This window comes from Leuciscus leuciscus, assembly GCF_965113295.1.
Source record: "Leuciscus leuciscus genome assembly, chromosome: 25".
NCBI classification, from domain to species: domain Eukaryota; kingdom Metazoa; phylum Chordata; class Actinopteri; order Cypriniformes; family Leuciscidae; genus Leuciscus; species Leuciscus leuciscus.
Genome location: NC_138724.1, coordinates 20,948,008 through 20,966,324, shown reverse-complemented (window position 1 = coordinate 20,966,324; position 18,317 = coordinate 20,948,008). Strand labels below are relative to the sequence as shown.

Sequence of the window (18,317 nt, the reverse complement as noted above, 5' to 3'; positions counted from 1 at the left end):
TGAAAGCACTTGGGTCCTATTGTTGTCAGAGCAGGGGAATGAAGGCACCGGCGAGGACTTCAATCTCTGAAATTACACCGTTTTGGAGACAAAGGCAGGATGGAGGGAGAAACAAGGAAGCCATGCTTTTGGGTGGCACTTTTATCATTGAGTGGCAGATAGTTGAACAATCAGCAAGTCTGGGGGCAAAGTGATGTTGAGGCAGACAGTGCCTTTTGTTTTTAGGCTGAATCGAAATGGTTTTGGGGCTGCAAATGAAAAGAGACGTTCATAGCATATCAAAATATAATTTTACTGTAACTGATTCTGTTATTTGAAAGGCTTGGTCTGAAGGGGGAAAAACACAAGTTCTTGTGGAACTGATCATATTTCATGCTGAAGTAGATGTACTTGTACGTTAGCTGTATTTCCAGTCTGTCAGACTAGACATTAACAGAACAAAGGTTATCATAGAATCGCAGTTTCCTTCCTAGGCAACTTTTTGTGACACCAAGACAGGATTTTTTTTGTTTTAGTTTGTCATTTTTGTCTTGTAATAAAAGTATTCTTTAAATTGAGTCAGTATTTTATTATGTCATATTCAATCATTTTCTTTTTTATGATTATTTATTTATTTATTTATTTATTCAATCATTTTCATCTATTCATGGTTCTGAACCTTAAGTAACCAGAAGGCCCCCTGTTTTCTCCAATACAATCTTTGATTTTATGCGTTTTGGTGGAAGCTAATTTTTATGTGATTTTTAAGCATTTTAATTTAATTAAGAGTTTAATTATTTTAGTATATTAATAATCATGTATTAATACTTTTAAGTGACCCTGCGGCCCCTGTGGTGTGGAGGCTCCCTGTTTGAGAACCACTGACTTATATGGCATCTAATTTTAGTAGAGAAAAATTAAACCAAATTGTATACATTTAAATATATCGACATTTAACAAAAACATGTAAAAACTCCTGAAATAACATTTATAATAAATACACTATTGTAATATGATGTGAATTCATTATGCTTTAGTTATTCATTCCCTGAGTTTTATTGCGTTATGTAAAGACAGCGTATTCACAACATGACTTGAACATTCTGACTAGCATGTGACCCGTGGAGATCTATATTCGATGCAAGTTTCAATAGGCATTCCCGAGATATAAGTGGAAAAGTGAAATTCATCCAGGGGGGCTGACCCACTCGGCCAAGCCAGAGAAGGCGCACTCTCCCCGGCTTGGCCGTGAGCCTCAGAGGGGGTGGAAGTCAGATCAAATATGGGACTTTGGAACGTACTTTGATATTTGAACGGTCATACGCAATCCAGCCACCTAGAAACATCAATCTCGGGTTGACTTTATAGTTCAAGACTTGTGAATTTGTGTTCAAAATCATATTCTTGGTAGATGTTTCTTCTTCAGAAACATTTTAGTGCATTGGTAATATCTTGCAGTGTTATTTTATTGTATTATTTTCATATTTAAATTGTTCTTCCTCACAATACGATCCTTCACCTTTTCCTGAGGCACCTTTCAATCCAGATCTGACCTCTGGAGCAAATCTACCGAGCCATGCAGAGTTGGTGTAACGAAAAGCCACCAGCCAGTCAGTGAATCCCACAAAAGAGGAAGTGCATCTTCTGCTTGTCATTACAGCTCGGTGATGTTGCTGGTTTTAATGACCTTCCCGAGCATTCACCACAGCCAGGGGGTCATACAAACCCACGACTCTCCAGGAAAAGCCCTCCATTAATGGGAAGAGGAACAGAAGCACCCGGGCCGCTTCAGTTCAGCGGACAGATGGGAGGCCATTGTAAATATTTTGATTGATGGAGGGTGGGGTCAAGGCGTAAACCTTTGTTTTCCATATAAATGGGGAGGGCGGGAATCCAATGCAGGATGTTGGCTTGTTTTTTGATAGGCCTCCCATTCCTTAGCATGGCAGAGTGCAGACACTGAAGGGTGGTGAAGGTTTCCATGGATCTAAAGAATGTTTCGGACATGTTTTGTTTATCTGACCTCGTTTTATATGTAAAGTTCCTGCTGGTCCGAGAGGAATATCCTATAGTGAAGATGTTGTAAATATGTCTGACTGTTCTATATGTGTTTGACCGTTTGGGTAATAATTTTGGGTTTTTTACCCCATGACAGATGGATCTGATCTGACCCAAGATTTTTTTTTTTGTCAAATTAGACCTGACCAAATGTAATTTTGCCTTGAGAGTGACTTTTTTTTCTTTCCTTTCCCAGGAGGAGTCAACAGCCGAAAGAGTCCAAAGCAACAGGTGAATTCAGCCCCTCACATACACTCACACCTTCCTCTCCTCCCCAAACAGAAAAACACTCCTAACCGGCAAACTGCAACAGTGACCAGCCCAGGGATCTAAATCAGCCTTTACCCACACATTACCTTAATGATGTCACAAAGGAATGCCCCATGGTCCTAGTCTCTGATTGGCCCACAGCTCCTCACAGATCTAATCAGGAAGTGTTGGTGTTAAGAGTGGCTTTTCTAATTTAAGGTGTTATCTGCGAGACAATGGCCTGTTTTGTTATTGCGTTAGAAAGGTGATTTGTCCCTGGGGCTCTGACACATCTTCTTTCACACATGTACCTTGTTAAGTGGCCAGGAGACCAGAAACATGCTTCAATGTAAAGACTGAAATAGATAACTTAATTTTTGAGAAATGATTTGCAAAGTCCCTTTAAAAGTGATAAATTCACAGTAAAGTCTTTTAGTGGTTTATTACTTTATATAAAATGTGGTGGTTGCGATCCTGGATGCTGATTGGTCAATACAGAGTTCTGACTGAAAAAACATTACAAAATGATTACAGCATTATTAATAGTAGTAGTAGGCAGTGGTTATTTTATTTTATTTTGATTATAAGTGCAAATATGGACAGATGTTATATAGACTAAGTGGAAAATAGCAATATTTTCCTTGCACTAAGTGTAAATAGTAGTTGGGTGCTATTTAGCGCAAATGGTGGCAGGTATTATTTGCACCTCAGTGTATTGTAGTATAACATAAAGCAGTATCCAGTAATAGCAACATATTCAGTGTACATGATTATATTTATTAAAATAAATATTGATGCTGCTGTATTGCTTTATTTATTGCTTAATTGGGTTCTGTAAAAGGTTACACCAAAAATTGTACGCCCTCCTCCTTACTTTCCACACAACTGATTCTGTTATCAGGATTTCTTTTGTAATTTTGTCTGGCTTAATCAGTCAATGGTGGGTGGAGTTAGTTTAAATACCAACAGCAACAACAACATTTGCACTTGGTGTAAGTAGACACGCCATTATTATTATTAATAATAATATTTGTTGTCTTTTAATTTCAATTATTTAGTAATTTAATTAAAAACTATTTTCCTATGTAAGGTTGCAGAATTTGTATCAATTTATTTGTTTTTTGCTTGTTTATTTATTTATTTTCTAAACCGCCTGTCCTATGTAGGGTTGTGGTATTTATTTATTTATTTTCTAAACCGTTTGTCCTATGTAGTGTTGTGGAATTTGTTTGATTTATTCCAGTAATACGCTTAATGCTGTGCTATATTGTGAATATAGTCATGGCTAAAGGGTTTTCAAGCAAGCCAGCTGTCAAAATTGAACATACTATGAGTTCTCAGTGCTCTATGCCATTCTTCCAACATAAATTTCATAATTTACTGTAAATCTGTTTGTTGCCGTAAGTACTGAGTGTTTGCCGTTGTAGATCAGTGTGGCTGATACCGGATGATTGATATGAAATGATATGAAATGATGTCTGACGGCGCTGGAGTTGTTAGCACATTCAATTCACATTAAGATAAATTGACTGCAGAGGGAACAGCCGCTAAGAGTCAAACAGACACACATATGCACGAACGGCCCCTCATAAACATGATTGAAAGCCCTGTACACACATCCATCCACGTGCTTGCCTGAATTGCACATAATGACTCCAGGACACACACGCATAACACACACACATAACCACACGGTCAATTGAGTGTGAGAATGACGATGAAACAATCTTTTCCGCTCTGGGCCTGTAATCGGGGCCTCACTTTTGAGCAGCGTCCATGTGAATATGTAGCATATTTGTCACATGGCTTTAATAGAGAGAATCAAGTTATTTAGTTTGGGTAATGAGGTGGCGGCTTGTTGTGTGTTGGCAGTGACCTCTGTCAAACACAGGGGCATGAACATGCGAACCGAGGAGGTGACGACTGCTTTGCCCAGCAAGAATGTTAATATCTCACTTGATAAACTAAGGATGCGTCTCATTCTGCTCCCGAGATCCCTATCTGTATGTCATGAACATTCAATTCGTGGACTAACAGGAGCCGTGATCATATAAACACTGACACAATTGAATTCAATTTCTTCAATTTTGAGCACATACATGCCTTTAGATTTATTTGTATTTTTAAAAAATGTATTAAAAGTTTTTTATAAAGTTTAAAATTTTTTTGTGCATCATTTCTACTTAAACTGAAAAGTATGAAAATATTATTTAATTGTGTTTTATTGTGAAATTAGTCCATCACTGAATATTCTTAAAAAATATATACATTGACATTTTTTTAAATGTAGTTTACAGCACTGTTTAACACATCTTAGTGCATTTTTGTTAATGCCATTAAAAAATATAAAGGGAACTACAGAAAATAAGACTTTGTCTTGATTTACACTTAGACTCGTCTTTTGTTGGCTTAAAACATGACATTGTTTCTGACACAAGTGAATCTAGTGAGAGGTCAGGGAATTTCTACAAAGTGAACGTCTCAGTGCACCAGAACTATGTTGACATGGCTGACTCCCTAGCTAGTAGCTAGTGTGCTGGCTACTGAACTAGTGAGCTGATTGAGCTACACCCCATTAAACCTGCTTTGTTTACCTCATCGTTGCTCTGAGGAATCAGGCATGGCTTCACCACACTCCCCTTTTCGCCTGTCATTTTCGTTTGTTTGGTCTCCTGTGGCGTTTAACATTCTTTTAAAAAAAAGAAGACGATGGCTATTGTGAATTGAGCTAATAAAACTGTTTATCCATGTGCTAAGAAGTGTGAGTGTGAAGAGCACTTGAGATTTGTCCCAAACCACTGCACCCTTTGTGGCCGTTGGAGTGGGTGTGATCCTTAGCCAACAAAGCTTGTTTGACTTGTAGAGTTTATTTTTCCGCACCGATCTGTTAACTCAGTTGTCATTACAAGCCGTTAAAGGCACAAAGCCTTTTTTGGGGCGTAATTACAACAGTCAATTATTCGAATTTGCTTTTTTTCAGTCATCTAATTCCCATCTAAAGACATCACATCAGACTGTAAGGGTAAAAAAAAATGGCTGAATGATTTTATGCCCAATTTTCTCTACCTATGTAACAAAGCGATTATTTTCTCTCCCCCGGAAACAAAATTAGAAGGTACAGTTCCTATTCAATGGGCCGTTTGTCTATCGGCGGCAATATATAAACTGTCACAGCATGAAATCGGTTTTCTGCCTTGGTTCATTTCAAATCAGAGGTTTCGAGCGCATTAGTATCGCAATTAGAGGGCCTCGGTTATGCGACGCTGGCTGTGGAAACAGAGAGACCCATTTCTTTTTTTTCTTTTCTTCCCAACTGTTGGGTTTTAAGAAGGTGACTGGGCCTGCACCCTAATCGCCACAGATAATAAATTGATCAACTCTTAAACTTCTGAGAGGGTTGAATGGGGCTCACCCCGTCCATTGAGTGTGGACGGATTACTCACGCTTAGTTGGCTCTAGGTAGTCTTTGGCAAGCCTCCCCACCAGGCCTGGGAATGGGGCTGCATTGAGGCCCATTCACAAGCGCCTGACACAGAGCGTGCTTTTATACAGCACTGCTTTATTATGAGAAGATCCCCAGCCGCCCACCCCGGGCTTGTCCTTGCCATACTCTTTCTTGCACGTTAAGAAAAGGTTATCCCCTACCTTAATCCATATTGCAATGTGGATTAGAGCGCGAGTGTGTGTGTGTGTGTGTGTGTGTGTGTGTGGAGGGGGGCGTGCGGAGTGTTTCAACTTCACACAGGATCCCCCCCCCCCCCCCCCCCCCCTCCCATCGAAACACACTCACTCTCTCTCTTTCACCCTGTTTTTCTCTCTCTCTTTTACAAAGTGCCTATAGGCTCTGGTAAAGGATTTGCATCTTGAATGGGTAACCTGCAGTTCTCCTCAATGAAGACATCAGATCAAAGTTCAACCAGTCAAAGCCCTGCTAAAACGTTAAGGAGGCCGGCACGTACACAAAGGCACGGGATGAACGGCAACTGCTGCCTCAAGAGAGGGGTAAAAAAAACACACTGGAATCCCTGATCCAGATTAAGAGTGGATTATGGCGTTCACAATGGAGCCGGTTTCAATTGAATTCACTAAAGAATTATGTTCAATATTTCGATTTTTAATGGTTATTGTAAACTTTTCATAGAATCAAAAATGACAAATAATGAATCCTCTTCTAGAACTTCGGATCCATCCATTACCGAAAATTCCACAGTTAACACCATTGATTTCCACCTGTTTCTACCAGCATCTTAAGCTTTAAAGTAACTATTGTCAATTTCATATATTTTACAATGTAATTTAATCCTGTGATCAAAGCTGAAGTTTCAGCATCATTACTCCAGTCATGATCCTTCAGAAATCAATCTAAAATGCTGATTTGGTGCTCAAGAAACATTTCTTCTTATCATCAAGTGTGACCATTGTGTTGCTTTTGTGGAAACTGATTCTTTAACTTTCTATTAATCGGGATTCTTTGAGTATAAAGTTAAAAAACAACATTTATTTGGAATAGAAATCTTTTTTCTAGTCAAATCAAGTCACCGTTATATAGCACTTTATACAATACTGATAGTTTCAGGAAAACAGGAAAATAAAAATCAGTGATGCCAACTTCATCAAATATGAGACAAATTTATATTCTGCTGTAAAGCAGCTCTAAAAAAATGCAATAGTATCATCATTTTTGTAACAATATATGTCTTTCCTGCCACTTTCAATCAGTTTAATGCATCACTGCTGAATTAAAAGTATTAATAATTTTTTAAATCATACTGATCCCAAACTTTTGAATAATATGCGTATATATACATTATATAAAAACTGGTACTTTCTGTACTGTCTTTCATTTATTCCCAATTATTTTTAATTTTATCTTAACCTGAATGTTAGTCTCATTAATCTTTTAATTATTTTTTATATTAATTGTATTTAATAATATTTATAGTTTTGGATTGATTTTCAAAAATTATCTTTCAAAAACATCTTATAGCTCCACTAAAACTAAAATAGCAAGGCAAAAGACAATAACGCACTTAATTACTGCCCTTTCCTGGCGCCAGGTCGTGCTTAATTGCTCTTGCCTTATTTGTGACAGTCAGATCTTTAAGTTTAGGATCTGGGCTTTATCATTGCGACAAAATGACAGCTCACTGACTAGAAATGAATCCTTTTTCTGTTGTCTCTTATTAAATGAGCCAAATGCCCCATGTCGGTTCCCTGACTATTAAATTGGGTTACTTTATGATATGGTATAATTGGTATCAATTGCACTCCAGGTGATGTGGACCCTGTTGTTTAAATGGTGCTGCTTTTCCCACAATGAAGGCAGCGCCTTGCTGGGTGCAAACTGTACCGAGACACTTCTCTGGGTAGCTATAATCTTAATTAGCTAACCCACTCGTTCACGTAGATATTCGCATTGCCTTCATCATTATCTATATGAAATACGCCCAGCAGGATGGCCATGATACAATATATTACACACAAAGGCAACTGTGTGAAATGTGTGCTCTCCCCTCCTTAAAATCGTGGTGCGATGCAAAAGGACCTGAGCATTTTTCTCCTCATTCAATTCGGGCCTGGTGAGCGGTGTTTAGCGCAGCGGGCTCAGAGGGCACCATTGTTTATTTGTCAAAAGTTAAAATGCCTCTCTTCGACAGCTCTTTAAAAGCAGGTTTCAAGAGGTGCCCCAGTGCTAAATTGTAAAGTTGTGTCCAGAATGGAACACATGGTAAAGAGTGCCATAATTGATGGGTTTGTTGGAGGAGCACTTAAATTAATGTTTGGTATTATGGGCCTTTTATGTGTAATAGGCCTGGTTAAGATCATAAAAGCTAAGGAAATGTTAACACTTGAAAGAAGTACCGGTAAACTAGCATGATTTTGTGATGTTGAAGCATTTGTTTCCAAACAGGGTAAAGCCACAGGGAGTTGCAGACCATTGGCTAACTGGAGATTGAAGCAGAAGCTGTATATGATCAAGGATGCAGTCGCTCAATAAAGTATTTGGACTCTTAAGCCACAATTAAAAAGGTAAGAATGTCATTGCATTCAATAAGAAAGCATCAAACCAAGTGGCATTTATTAGATATAGCACAAGCAAACTTTTCCAAGTTAAACATTTCACAAAAAGTTAGTGTTTAAGCTAAATTTAAAGTCCCCGTAAACCGGAAGTTGCAAACGACTTTTCTCCGCTGTTGTGACGTATTTCCAAGTGAAACGGAATATTGAACAGAGGGCAGGGTTTTACTTTAGCACTCCTCCTCTCCATCTCTGCTCATAGCAGACTAACGGTTCGAGGGGAGTGGTTAATCGTTTTCAACCTCATTCCAGACCGGAAGTATCTTTTCAGATTTTGATTAAAGAATACCACGGCAAACAATTTTTTTTCTGTGTATTAACTTGCACGGATTAATTGTTCACCACAAGACTAGTAATATGCGCTAATAAAGTAAATGGGGTCAATTTTGATTTCATGTCGACTTTAAACTTTGGAACCTTCTGGTTGTCAAAATGCTAGTGGAACATGTCTAAAGTTAATGTAATTCTTGCTAAAAAAAAAGAAAGAAAAAAAAGTCTAAGTTGGTTTTCTGCTCTTAAATGGTCTCCCCTTTTCTGTTGGCCAAGAGACTAGGTGGCCGCCCAGCTAATAAACATCTACAGTACTTGACCAGGTTGGGAAATTTGATCAAAAATATATTAAAAACAGTAATATTGTGAAATATCATTACAATATAAAATAACTTTTCTATTTTAATCTATTTTAAAATGTAATTTATTCCTATGCTGACAAATTCTTATTATTATCAATGTTGAAAATAATTCTTAATATTTTTGTGGAAACCGTAATACTTTTTTCGGGATTAAATAGAAATCTTTTGTAACAAAATGTCTTTACTGTCACTTTCGATTAATTTAACGCATCCCTGTTGAATAAAAGTATTAATTATTATTTTTTAATATTTTAATAATTTTGTATTAAGTCTTGTTGAACCCCAAACAGTTGTTTATCTACTATGGCTAACAATTTTGAGAAGATCTAACATAATCTAACATAATTAAGTTCCACAAAGAACTTTTTACTGTCTAGTTCTTTAAAAAAAAAAAAAAACCTCTGCTGGTGCTTTAAACTAAGAAACCAAATATGCTGAACTGAAAAACCTATAACATAAATAGGAACTTTTTAATCTCCAAAGAACAATTTAGCAAAATCGAGAACCCTGTGAAAAATGTTTCTTGATATAGCCAGGTGTTTTTGGTAAACCAAATATCCTTTAAAGGACCTTGAATGTATCGAGTCAAAGCAACCCGGTAAAGCATACTTATTTTTCCTGTCCTAGTTGTGTTTTTGTTTATTGTCTCATTTCAAAACATTTACTTCAAAACTTGTTGATGATTGTTTAGCGAATCTCAGGAACTATCAGGCCTCACCTTCATTATACCGAAGCGAACATGAATGTACGAAATGATTATACCGGCAGCCCCAGTCATTATCTTATCAAACAATGGCAGGCCTGTTGAAATGAAACATTCTTCTGTTGACAGGTGTGTACGGATGTGCTTCTCTTACTGCGTGCCTCATGCGTGTTCGCGTCTGAGGTTGCGAGCGTGATAGACAGGGGTTTACTGTGACAGAGAGACCCCCACACACTCCCCAGAGAGACAGTCTCCCTCCCTGACAGACAGCTCATCTTCCAGGTGAAGGGGTGTCTGTGTGTGTGTGTGTGTGTGTGTGTGTGTGTGTGTGTGTGTGTACGTATAGTACACTGCGTAGGAGTGTGACAGACAGAGGCGCAGTGTGTGTGTGTGTGGGTGTATTCTGATAGACAGAGGTTCAGTGCTGCAGAGGCAGGTGAAGGTGATGCCCTGATTCAGCTGTGGACTGTTTATTAGAGATGGAGGGAGGGATAGACAGATAAACAGAGGGATGGGGGGGATCAGGTGTTTCTCACCCAGCCCCTCGTTAATGGCTCGTTCATTATTTCTGGTTTAGCGCTGGAGTGCTGCGGTGGTGTCAAATCTTAACTCTGTTCATTAAATCATTTTTTTTTTTCAGACGGTAAGTGAGGCCAGTGTAATGAAGCCATCACAGTCTCAGCAGAATTCACCCCTTGTTAAGCGTCTCTTGCAGGTTGTGAATGGCAGTCACTGATTAACAGTTTCCCCAGTGTCTTGATTATGGCACTTATCAATGGTTTTCCATAGATCTTTTCGAGTAGACTTGTGTTGCTTGCATTATAATTGTTTATACTGTTAGACTATGTATTCAGTGCATTAACAGAAAGCACCATGTTGTTTAATTTATTTATTTTTCTGGAAATGGGATCATGGTAATACCAAAGTTTTCTAGACATGTACTATGGTACTACTTTATATGGCATTGTCTGAAGTGCTGTGTAAATACCATGTTCATGGTATGTGTCAAAGTGACAAGGTATTAACATTTGGTTGCCATCACTGTACTGTGGTACCGCTGAAGTCATTCTTTTGCAATTGTTTAGTGGATATTTTGTTTTGGGGATCTCTTTTTGTTGTTGGCTTACAAACTAAAAATAGACCAAAAATATATAATACAATATCAACACTTATTTGAAAAATTTAAGATCTGTCATGGTATCTGAAACAAAACAATTTAACTAAAATAAACAAACAAAATATAGACAAAATATATAATACAATTATGTAAAAAAAAAAAAAAAAAAAAATTGATCTTTCCTGGTACTGACACAAAGTAAAAATCTAATGAGACTAAACAAACAAAATATAGACAAAACCTAACAGAATATATACAATTATAAATAAATAAATAAATAAATAAATAAAGGTCTGTCCTGGTAACTGAAACAAACCAAATCTAACTAAAATAAACAAAAAAATATTGACAAAATATAAACAATTATTTTATAAATAATAAAGATCTGTCCTGGTAACTGAAACAAACAAAATCTAACTAAAATAAACAAACACATCTAGACAAAATGTAAACAATTATTTAAAAAATAAATACAAATCTGTTCTGGTACCTGAAACAAACAAAATCTAACTAAAATAAACAAACAAAATATTGACAAAAAAAAAAAAAAATTAAAAACTGAAAGATCTGTCCTGGTAACTGAAAGGTTATAGGTTTAAACCCCACATGGGGCAGTTCATGAGCTATCAGCATTTTGTTCTTAAACAAAGCATTTAATCCCAGGTTATTCCTGGGGGATTGTCACTATAATAGGGCGACTGTTTATTTAGTGAAAAAAAAGTTGATTAAATGACTATTTATTTGTTACTCTTTAAGTGTATGATATGGTATAAACAGCCAGGCAGACTGGGATAATAATCATGGAATATATTGACTGAAATCATCACCATAATCAACCATTATAACAACCCCCACACCCACTGCTTGTTGTCATAAGTCTCTGGGATGCTGGTTCAGGAGTTAAGAGCAGGCCCAGGTACCTGAAGAAGCCAAGCTCCCTGAGCCCTCTCCTCCCCTGTTATCTTGTTACTAATGTTTTCCTCCCTTTTCCTCAGGGATTTGGTGGCCTCCCGGGTCTGCCATCATCGGCAGCCAGCAAGCTGTTTCCAGGCAGCTCAGAGGCAAACAAGTATTGTTGAGTGTCATATATGACAACGTGCAAGTCTTTTTTCCACCGTGATCTGGCACGACGCCACATGTTAAAGGGCATCATGCCTTTCCCACCGTAAGTTTACTTTATTTCAGATGTTTCTTTCCTTTTCAGCCTCAATATAATGGAGATGATACATCTGGATAAAGATTTAAAAGTTAAAGTTAAATGAATGAAGTCCAGGACCTCTGTTGAACCTGAACTAAAATCTTTTCTTTCTTTTTCTTTTTCTTTTTTTTTTACAAAAAAATGTGTTTGCTGGAGCACACTCTTTATAGCACTTTTAAACCGCTTTCATATTCACTTCAAAATATGTGGAGAGAAATTATAAATCACAATGGAGCTCTGAACTATGATTCTGGCCAAAGGCAGTCTTGTGATCTTGCGGCGTGAAGTCTCCTTCACAACCCTAAACTTGACGTGCCAAAAAAGTTATGACTTGCTTTTGAAAGCCATCCAGCCATTTATAAAGGAAGTCTAGACAGTTGATTGGTTGTTTTGCATTAGTTTAGTGCTTCTTTTAGTAGACTATTTTTAAACAGCAGATGGTAGTTATTGCCAAATGTCACAGTGAACTCTTGAACATGTCAATTTATATAGGTTGACCATAATCTTTTCACCCAATATCTAAGAAAACGTCCGTCCGTCCGTCCGTCCGTCCGTCCGTCCGTCCGTCCACTTGTCCGTCCGCAGGATTTTGTGTGTGTGTGTGTGTGTGTGTGTGTTTCTAAACCGAACCCCCTCCCATTTCACTCTCACACACAATGAAAAGGCACTTTGAATGAAACTTACTTAGCTTCTCTCTTGTGGGCTAATGAGGTTCTGTTCAATATGCTATTTTCCATATTCCATTTGATGTGTTTAAATATTAATCTTGTAAAATATTCATGCAACGGGAGCCTTCAGCGGTGGCTGTTAGGAGAGGATAACTCCTGATAAGTGTTAATGTATCAGAAGCTTTGTACATTTTGTGAGAGCTGCTCAGAGATCAGTAAGCTTTTGTTTTTTGTGGTTACTAATGCTCTGACTTTTAATGGACGCACTGATATTAGGGTTGCATAACTACATATGCCTGTGCTACTGTGTTTGCGTTTGATCTTTGTAACCACATTTCTGTGTGTATTTGAGTGCATGCATGCATGTTGGGAAGTAACTAGCAATAAGGCCCTATTTACCCCTGATATTAACTTTTGTTTCATACAATCCATTTGAAATGAGAAGTGTAAACGGAGTGATAAAAAAAATTAAGATTCAGGTATATTTCTCTCCTTTTGTGTGACTTATCACAGTAAACCAAAAAGTATTTTAATAACAGGTGTAAATGGGGCCTTTAAAAACTCAAATTCTAGTGAAATCTGAAAGATTTGAAAAAGATTTGATTTGAAATCTGAAATATATATACATAAACAAAATGCCATAGAGGGACTCGAATCTGTGAATTGTTTTTTGAATCCGTTCTTTCAGATTTCACTAGAATTTGAGTAGTTCAATTTTGTACTACTCTACTCAAACTAGAATTTGAGTTGTAGAATTTGAGTAATTGTGTGTGTGTGTGTGTATATATATATATATATATATATATATATTCCTCACTATTATTGACAGACTATTTACAGATTTGATGGTTAAAATACATTTTATATAAATGCTTTTAGTTAAAATAGTCAATTAATGCATTTAATTAAATAATTTTAATATTAATAATTTCTATTGTTCATTAAGACTTTCAGCTAATGTTTTTTTATGATAATATATAGAAAAAAATTATATTTAATTTAGATTTATGTACAAGTTATGCCTTAAAATTATGGCTCTGATTAAAAATACCAAAGGCCCCTAAAGGGTTCAGTGGCATTTACTTGAATCTGCCTTTTCTAAATAGTTGCTTGGCAGTAATTTAACTACTTGAAATTATGATTAGCTTGGCAACCTCCAAAGTAGCTTCCCCAGCACTAATGCATGCATATCCATGGATGTATCCTAGTGCACTGGTTCTGTGTACGTTCTGGGCATGTGCTGGGAAGTGTTGGTCTGCTTTACTGTACATTGGGGTCACAGCGTGCTGGAGACGGTGTCAGCTGGGTGGGCATATGGAGGTCTTGGCTGCTGGTGCAAGCAGACTGTGGGCAACCCTGGGTCCAAACTTGGGCACATTTGTTCTATAGGCAGAAGGCAGGGGCAACCCCTATACCGGCCACACTCTGAGGACCCGGGACAGCGGCCCCCACCAGATGCCTGTTTTTGTCTACACAGTTGAGCCATTTTGAGATTAATCTTGATGTAATTTGGTTTCAGATTGTTAATGTTACTAAACATCCATGTTAGTTAGTTATGAAAAGCATGGTTGGCATAATGTGTTTTTTTGTGTGTGTTTGACCATCTGACTGTATGATGTATTTGACTCTTTTTATATGATTGTGTAACAAATAATGAATAAATAGGCAAAAATATTAAGTTATTGTATTATCTGAGAAGAAAAATACTATGCAAGAGACATACAACTAGTATAGCTATAGGAAATATTTTGCCTTGGAGAGTTTTACAGTTTATATAAAAATATTTCAATCTAGAATGCCTTGACCAATCAGAATCGTGTATTTTATAGTCATATGTACAATTTTGCCTTTTATTTTAGTGTTTTGGAAATGTAATGAAAAAAATAAATAGTTGTATCTATTTTATCATGCAGGGTTCGGAAGTGCTTTTAAAAAAGCATTTTAAGCAGATCCTCATTTTGTTATTGCGTTTTCTAAAACTTTGAATAATGTATAATTAAAAGCCTGTTACATCCTGCATGAATTGGTTATATAAACTTAAAAAGGGTATGGGGGCTATTCTCTGGTGTTCATTTTACAAACTCACAATCACGTAGTTTTGGAGTTCTGTTTATATAAGTTCACATGTCAGGCTGATTAGCTGTAAGAGGTACTAGTGAATTAGGAGATCTTGACTTGACTCAACAGAGATGACATATAATGAAAATGGACACAAAAAAAGAAAAGAAACGTGGCTCTCCGAGCATGAATGTTTCATCAGTTCTACTGCACTATGCCGCTGAAAGCCTCAAGTTGAGTCTCTACCACACAATTGACCTGAAAGTTTAATAATAACTCGCTCATGAGGTGCCGCATGTGTGTCAGGCTGTTTGTGCGTCTACATCTACATCTTTGGTTATATTTTCGACTGTATTTTTATGTGTGTGTGTGTTTACAGAAAATGTTACACCCCCACCCCATTCTGGATGAAAAGGGTCCTGTGAGAGAGGAGTGTACAGCCAACCACATGGCAGGACAGGCGCGGTGTCCTGGGCTGGGGCCTTATGGAAGGTCAGGGGGGTTGGCGAGTAGCGGCAGCCAGGACTCTGAAGGAAACAGTGGGAGAATGGGGCGGCTTGAGCCCGCTGGTCACCAGCCAACATGCCCAACCTCGAGAGTTCGCTTTCCTCGACTCTGTCTCTCAAAGCACCCCAAATTTGTGGCTAGGGAGGTATGCAAAATGACACAATGTAGTTATTTTGGTTCAGTGTAGTAAAGTTGACATTGCTGACCTTGCCCATTTTAACACTCTAAGCTTATTTAAATAAAGTATAGTAGGCATAATTAGGGTTTTTGTTGTTATAACCATCTGTACAATTCACTATTAAAAACCCAATTCTCATTTATTTGTATAGCACTTTTCGCAATATATATTGTTTCAAAGCAGCTTTACAGAAAATGCATGTTTCAAAGATGAGTGTATCAAAGTAATGTCCATATGGCAGTGATATACAGCTATGTTGTGTTCTTATACCTAACATCATGTATTCAGTTAAGCAGACATAGTAAACATGTTAGGCAACAATTACAACTTGTGCTCGTAATGATTACAATACAAGGAAAATATACAATGTTAGGATAATATTTGATAGTTTTGTATGTCGATCCAAACTTGGCATCATTTGAATAAAAATAAAAGTTCCAAAGGGAGATATAAAATATAAGAACCATTTTGAGTTCCCCAAAGAACCTTTCAGTGAACAGTTTGTAAAAGAACTATATAATGTTCTAAAGAACCTTTTTCCACAATAAAGAACCTTTTGTGCAATGTAAGGGTTCCATGGATGTTAAAGGTTCTTAATGAAACCATTGATGCCAATAAGAACCTTTATTTTTAAGAATGAATGCCACTAATCATATTGTTGTGTTCCAGATAATGAATGAATAGACATACAAGTATTGTTTTTAGTTTAAGTTATTGTATTATGTGAGAAGAAAGAGACTGCGGAGTGATACAAGAAAGGTGAAACTAGCATAGCCATTTAGGAAATCCTTTGTCTGTCTTGTTTTACCAATCAAACTCAAGTGTTTTATAGTATTTTAACGTTTAATTTATAGTGTCTTAGAAAATGTATGTGAGAAACAAGAAATAGCTTTATCTGTCTAGCTAAAAAAAACTACAAAAAAAACGATTCTGCCGGTCTAATTTCATGAGAAACTTGTCATGTCTTTATCACAAACCCCTTTCAGTCTTCATACACAACAGTCTCCACACCAATGATACCAAACCTTTGCTCTGTCTCGCTTGTGTTTTAAAGTAGGACAAAAACATTTTTTTTTTCATGAAAATTGCATAAGGCCAGGGCAACAAACATGGAAAAGGGGGCCATGTGAAATATTGAAAAGGTTGAATAATTCAGGGCATCCGGTCATGTGTTAAAAACAGGATTTTGGGGAGAGGGGGTGGAGGAGAAGGTGAGGCGTAAGGGGAGTGATCCCCCAGCCGCTCTCCACACCCACCTGCAGGGTGACAGTCCTCTCTCCTGGCCTGAACCCCATCTGGAGCGGGACGGGATTAGACCGGGCCAGACAATAGTGCAGGAATAACTATGGAAAGAGTTCAACACAAACGACTTCTTTTCTTGCCTCACCCAATTTCTGGCATAATTTTTTTTTCTTTTCAGTTTTTATTTCCTGCTAAAAAATTGCCATGGCAATTTTAATAAAATCCTGTCCTCATTTGTACAGAAAAATAAAAAAGTAAAAATCTATTTTTATATTATATTTTAAATTAATAATAAACAGTACAAAAGCATTATGCTGTGTCCATCTCTTTAAAAATAATACAAAAAAAAAATTGTATCAAGTAAGAGAAGCTTATAAGCTTATTTTAAGCCATGATACTATGACTATTTAAGTCAAGTCACCTTTATTTATTTATATAGCGCTTTTTACAATACAGATTGTATCAAAGCAGCTTCACATTGATAACATGAAAATAATACAACAAAGTTTGTTTCTAGAAGAAAATTGCGTCATCGTCCACCCTAAGTAAGGCAGATCAATAATATTGTTGAATGTTAAATGTAAATTTAAGCCAATCATGCATGTTTAAGACATAAATACATGCAACTGTTATGTTTATTTTACAATTTGACATGTACTCTTATATTTTATATGATGTAAAAATAGAGTTCCTGCAGAGGACATTTATGGACAAACTATTGATTTATTTTTTTTATTTTTTATTTACAAAAAATATCCTTCATAAAATTGCACTGACCATTTAAATCAAATTCTAGTATTATTTGTTCTCATTTGTACTTAACTTTAAAAAAATAAAAATTATAATAATATACATTTATTTATAAATTAATAACATAATAAAATAAAAAGCTATGCGGTGTCCATCTCTTAATGCAACATTTTGATGACTAGAAAAATAAAAAAATATAGCTTATAGTTCCCATAATCTTATGAATATTTAAGCCAATCAGATAACAGACTTAAAGACATAAATACATGCAGTGTTTGTTTATTTAACATTATGACATGTTCTTTTACTGTATATTTTATATGATATTATATAAAAATACCGTTACTACAGAGGACATTTATGGACCAACTATTGATTTTCTTTCCTTTACAAATCACCCTTCACATAAACCCCGGGGTATTCTGCCACACACACACACACACACACACACACACACAGTCGCACACACACACCACGTCATCCTCTCTGAAGTGAATGGAGGGGCGGATGGGCTTCTCTCGTTCTCTTGCACACAAAAAAGTGCATTAGGGGTTGGGAGGGGTACATGGCAACTGCTCGCGTGTTGTCAGGATAGATTAGTGTGACACGACTCAATCAGACGTTCAGCTCAGCAGACAGGCTCGGGGGAATTTAGCAGAATGCCGTACGAGATCCCCATTGGTCTTGGATACACACACACACACACACACACACACACACACACACACACACACACACACACACACACACACACACACACACACACACACACACACACACACACACACACACACACATACATCAGCCATCTCGACATCTAGTTCTTGAAATCAGACAATCAATATTAATTTCAATTTATAATCCTATTACATATTGTGTGTTTATAGGTGTCATTTATAT

The 18,317-nt window shown here is 36.8% G+C and overlaps 1 long non-coding RNA gene across 1 annotated transcript; it reads left to right on the top strand.

The window, feature by feature from the left end:
- The first annotated feature begins 943 nt into the window (after window positions 1-943).
- On the top strand, window positions 944-16,815 carry LOC309489937. Its single transcript, XR_014202571.1, has 5 exons — window positions 944-2,268; window positions 6,119-6,288; window positions 8,198-8,316; window positions 11,812-11,981; window positions 15,120-16,815. It is a non-coding gene; the product is annotated as an uncharacterized lncRNA (long non-coding RNA).
- Window positions 16,816-18,317: the final 1,502 nt, after the last annotated feature.